The sequence below is a fragment of the Pteropus medius genome, unplaced genomic scaffold (genome assembly GCF_902729225.1).
Source record: "Pteropus medius unplaced genomic scaffold, Ma_sr-lr_union100, whole genome shotgun sequence".
Lineage (NCBI taxonomy): Eukaryota > Metazoa > Chordata > Mammalia > Chiroptera > Pteropodidae > Pteropus > Pteropus medius.
This window is the reverse complement of record NW_024340693.1, coordinates 1,284,508-1,290,071: the sequence shown is the minus strand read 5'-3', so window position 1 is coordinate 1,290,071 and position 5,564 is coordinate 1,284,508. Positions and strand designations below refer to the sequence as shown.

General features: G+C 50.7%; 1 pseudogene; it reads left to right on the top strand.

Annotated features, from left to right (window-relative positions):
* Positions 1-2,698: 2,698 nt before the first annotated feature.
* Positions 2,699-5,175, top strand: LOC120602339 (crk-like protein; annotated as a pseudogene).
* The last annotated feature ends 389 nt before the right edge of the window (positions 5,176-5,564 follow it).

The window sequence follows — 5,564 nt, the reverse complement described above, 5'->3', positions numbered from 1 at the left end:
ATTTGGGTCACTGGAGGTTCTGGTCTACACGGAAGAGCCACCTGTCTGGGACCTCCCCACCAATATTAACCCCTTTAACAAATGAAGGCATTATGAGAGCAAAATGTTTAGACTAAACATGTCGCATGTTTACTTGCCTATCGTAACTACATGTGTGCATGTCTGCAACAAATGAGTAGCTTGGGAAACGACAAAATGATTCATGAAAATAGCCAGATCTATACTAGTTATGTTGTTCCAAGAAATGGAGGTCAGATCTAATTTTAAAACAAATTTAAAGAGAGCAAGAGGAGGCCTCGTCCACATTCTCTTTCGAAAGCTCATGCAGATGCTCGTGTCTCCACTCACGTGGCCTGGACTCGCCCCGCTGGCTGCAGCCGGGAGCTGCACAGAGCGGTCAGAGGACATGCCCGGCCAGAGCCACGCTGCCCGGGCCACCTCTGGCACCACGGAGCACCCGTCTCACATGCAGCCGCCCTGCCAAACGCAGGACCCGCCTGACCGGGCCCCTGCCAGACAGACCCGTCCGAACTTCCTGCTAACGTGGCTGTCCTGCAGAACGCAAGACGCTTGAGCTTTCAGACGCGTTAGGGGAACCAGATCCTTCTAGTCTGACAATGTGGCGTAGAAAAGCAAACACACAGCAAAGCAGCAACGCGCTCGTTCCGGGTAAGGCGGCGCACCGTCTCTCAGAGAGGACGGCCCACACCGCACACTGCGGAGGCAGGTGGGACCCGAGGGGCGTCTTTCAGGGGACTCGGACATGCAGAGCACTCACCACCCACTGGCAGAGCGAAATGAGAAGCGACGGAAATAAAAAAGCACTGACTCCCTTCACTTGGTGAAGATAAGCTTCCGGGAAGCTCCCGTCTCCAAAGACTGTTTAACTGATCGTTCTTAAAAATCACAATTACCACATCATGATCCATGAAGGATTTTTAAAAATGAAATGCGCACCAAGGCTAGTAACATGAAACCTAGAGAAATGGTCTAACTAATCAATTAAAGTATACAAATGAGTTCTAGCAAAACATTAATGTTTTAAGGACTAACTGCTCCTTGGACTTAAGGAAAAAAAGCAACTGAATGGCAATATTTTGCAAGATTATCTTCATGGGATTATTTTTTAACTTAAAGTGAACGAAAGGAAATTTCTCTCTCATTCTATTTTTAAAGTGAACTAATTCAATTAAAATAATGTCATGATGCATTATAATTTCCACTATTGTAGGAATATTGGAGTTTAGTCAGATTCAAGTTCCCTGCTAGTTCTTAGCAGGGAAAAAAATCTCATAAGAGAGACAGATACCAGGTGGTTTTGTAAGTGTCTAAAGAGTTCAACTGTTTTTAAACCAGCAGGTGCTCTGCAAAGCTGAGAATTCAGGATGTCATCAAACACAAACTTTAGAAAAGCTTGGCCGTGAGAGCATGGGCTGCCCAGTCAAAACGGGATGAATGTGATTTTAAACAACGACCACCAGGACACATTGAAGAGGAAATTTGGGGGCATTTCATTAAAAACTAATCAGCTTTCTCTTCTGCTTCTGTAAATACGCTTGCTTTCTGCAAAAGTGCTTGCTGCGTGCAAGAGCTCACTTGCACTCTGCTCGATCTGCAAATGTAACTGTTTGTACCTTTGCTCCACGAATGTAACTGTTTGTGCCCCTAGCACGTCCCGTCTCTTGTAGTACTTTGTACCCTGGCGGCTCCCACTTCCCTTAACAATTTGTAACACCTTGTACTGGCCGGTAACCCATGACAACTCCTGCCCTTCTGCCAAGGTTACTACTTGCAACCATAGCAACTCCTATGTCCACTTGTAATGGTCTAAGTTTGAATCGACCAATCAGCTTGTGTAAAAACCCTGTATATAAGGACACACACTGCCCAGATCTTCAGAGCACTAGCTCCTCTGGGACCGTGTGTAATAAAGTTGAGTTCTCCTTCTCTCCGAGTTACTGCTTGGTTTTTCGCTGGACTGGTTTTGGGATTTTTCCACAACATTTTTGGAGACCGCTGCGAGATTCCAACCACGCCGGCCCCCTGAGCCGCCGGACCAGCGGCTTGGCCAGACCAAGGCGGAGGGGTTCTGAGACAACTAAGAGACATGTCACCTGAATATTTTGGGTTCTCTTTCAGATTGGCACCCTGACTCCCCGGGATGGCTGAGCTGCCCACCTGGACTCCGAAGAGAGAAGGACCAATTCACCAGAAACGGCCGCAGGAGGAAGAGGTACCAAGGTAAGATGGGAGGGAGTAAGAGGAGGAGAGTAAGCGCACAAAGTAAGACCAAAGGAGCAGGCTAGCTGCGCGAGGTCCCGGGACAGCCCCAACTCAGGTCCTCTGCCGGAGGGAAGAGGAACTGGACGCAGCTCCCCGGTCTTCAGCAAGAAGACATTGGACAAGGAACCTGTCGTGTGATTTCCAGGTTCATCAGGAGTCTCCAAAAGGGGGGAGGGGTGGAGACCCAGGATGTCCCCAGTGGGGGAGGCATCAGGTTGAGAGCCGCGCGCAGATGAAGTAATTTCAGTGGTGATCTCTGGGTTGGCCACTGAGGCGGGGAAGCGGGGAGGCAATGTTTTAACTAATGTGTGAGGCGATGTGAGTGAATGGCAGCGTGAGCTTGAGTAGGTCAGAATGCAGTTTGTAGCTCCACGGCTAGGCACCCTGAAGGTCTCCTAAAGGTTACGGAGTTTGTGTGGGCTCACTGTGTGGTTTCGTGGTGAATGGCTTATGGTCTATGGTGGCATTGGACTAGTGTCCACTTGTAAGTCACAATGCTGAGTCTGCTAAAGCTAAGCATCACCTAAGCTCCCCACGAGGGGACACGGCCAGATAAGCACCTGAACAGTGTCCTCTTGGGAGGGGCACCCACCCTTGTTTGCCTTTGCGTCACTGATGCAGGGTGGGAAGAGTTGGGTCAACACTAAGTAAAGGGGGGTGCTCCATCACCCTCCGGAGGGCAGCCCACCGCCCTCCACAAGTTAAGGGGAGCAGCCGCTCACTTTCCAGCGCACATTGTGAAGGGACGGGGGGAGGCGTGCGAAAGGGAGTGAGTGCTGAGACGTGGCCTTGCGACGAAGCGAGAGCTGAGCCCCCATCCGCGGTTCCGTGGCGACCCTCATACGGCTTACGGTGACCCCACTGGGTCTCTGTGAGGAGTCCACTCCAGTGGTCCGGGGTGGGGGTTTATACCGACCCACCAATGCCAAAAGGCGCAAGAAATCCCCACGAGGGGAGCGGCCGGAGACATGTGAAGCGAGTGGTGTCCCCTCCAATTTTCCTGACCCTCTGACCCTGTCCCCCTTTCCGTAGTGTGGCGTGGATGCTGTCTGTCGTGGGAGGTGCGGGAGGGAGGTACCTCAGATCTACATGAAGGAAAAGGCCTGTCGAAGAAGGTTTGAGCAAGTAGAAAGGAAAGTGTTCTTGGTAACAGAAGGTATACGGTCTGGAGACATATTTTGAAAGAAACTGAAGGAAAGGTGTCTGCCTCAGAGTTGGTTACTTCTGAACGGGTGAAAAGAGGCAAACTGAGGGGAAAGAAAGCAGTAGAAGGTTTGTGTACGTGAAGAGAAATCCCAAGGGCAAAGTAAACTGAAGGAATAAAGAAAGTGTAAAATCCTGAGAGGAAAGTGGGAAAGAAGGTTTGGGGGAGGGATGTTGAGGGAGAAATTTTATGTAACTAAGCAAAACAGGGTTGGAAATGTGAATGTCGAAAGTAAGCTAATGTAAAATCAGAACTGTGTTTAACGTTTCTGAGACTATTGGTCTGCTACTAAAGTTATGAAGAAGTTTTCTCAGAAGAAAACAAGAATTCCGTCAAAATAATTTAAGTGTTTTATGCTGTCTTAACCAGGTTTCTGGAACTTTAGGGAATATATTAACACTGGCCTCTGCGCCCAATTTTCAAAAGAAGCTCCCTGCAAATATGGAGGGAAGTACCGTAAACCAACTGTCTTAGACTGTATGTTGCAAAATTTTAAGAAAAGTTTCTCAGAGAATTACGGGATCGGGCTGAACCCAGAAAAGCTTCGTAATCTTTGTGAGCTTGAATGACCCACATTCGGGGTAGGGTGGCCCTCGGAAAGGACCCTAGATCTCCCCACAGTGAGGGCAGTGTATCAGGTAGTGACAGGGACCCCCAGATATCCAGACCAGGGGCCACACATAGACACGTGGCTGCGGATCGCTACTATAGTGCTCCCTTGGGTCCAGTTTAGCGCAAACAGGCAGGGACAGAATGAAGTACTTGTGGCCCAACCAACTCGAGAAAAGAACAAGGGGGTGCTAGCAAAAATAATCTACCAAGGGGACCCCAAGGAAGAACCTATTTTCTTCCTACTGCTGTACACCTCGGCAGGTCAGTCCCTGTGCAACTACTTTACACACAGTCGCCAGACAGGCTTCCGCCATCAGGGCCTGCACCGCCCCCTACCGCCCCCAATCCCCGGACCGGCACCATGTCGCCCAGGTTCAAGTTTAACTCTTCAGATCACTCCGCGTGGTACGTAGGGCCAATGTCTCGTGAGGAGGCACAAACCTGACTCCAAGGCTGACTCCACGGCATATTCCTAGTCCGTGACTCCCCCACCTGTCCTGAGGACTATGCACTGTCCATCTGAGAACTCGTGGGTCTCCTCCTGAGTCTTCAACTCGCTGCCCGACTGCCGTTTTAAGATCAGGGACCTAGAATTTGACTGCTTGCCGGCCCTGCTGGAGTTTTACAAAACTCACCGCCTAACCACCACCACCCTGGTGGAGCCCGCGCCCAGATATCTAAGCGCATTGGAACATGTAGGACTCTATGACTTCCCTGGGATGGATGCTGAGGACCTGCCCTTTGAGAAGGTGAGTTCCTGGTAATAATAGAGAAGCCTGACGAACAGTGGTGGAGCACCCGGAACAAGGATGGCCGGGTTGGGATGGTTCCCATCCCCTTCATTAAAAGGCGCCAGAGGAGTCGCCCACAGAGTTCTGTGGGAGACTATGCGAGACGTTCTGGGTGTCTACCCGTTTCTTCCGCTGCCAATAAGGTGCTCGGTCCTTTTGAGCAAGCTAAGGCTGCGTTGGGGTGAGACCCTCACTTCATCCAGCGACTAGCACTGTGCCCAGCAGCGCCCCCCATCACCGCCTGCACCATGACATCTGTCTCAGAGCTCGCGGGCATCTGCTCGGCCCTCATCCTGCACGACGACGAGGTGACGGTAACGGAAGAAGCACAAGGTGTCCCTGTTAACAGCTGTACTGGGGAACCCAGATCCAGGACAACAGACTGCTGCTCCCTCACGAATGAGAGAAGCCAAAAGAAGACCCCCACTTCACTGCGACCAACACGCCTACTGCAAAGAAGCCGGCCATCAGAGAAACGAGTGCCCTTGTCGTAGGAAAACATCTGAAAGGCCAAAGAATTTAAGACACCAGCTATGCCAGTCATCCAAGAGCTCAGCGGCTGGGCTGAGGAACAATCAGTCTAGGAACGCTCAGGCTCCCTGTGCCTAGACCCCCAGCAGCCTATGGTTACAACAGAAGTAGGGGACTAATCAATGACTTTTAGAATAGACATG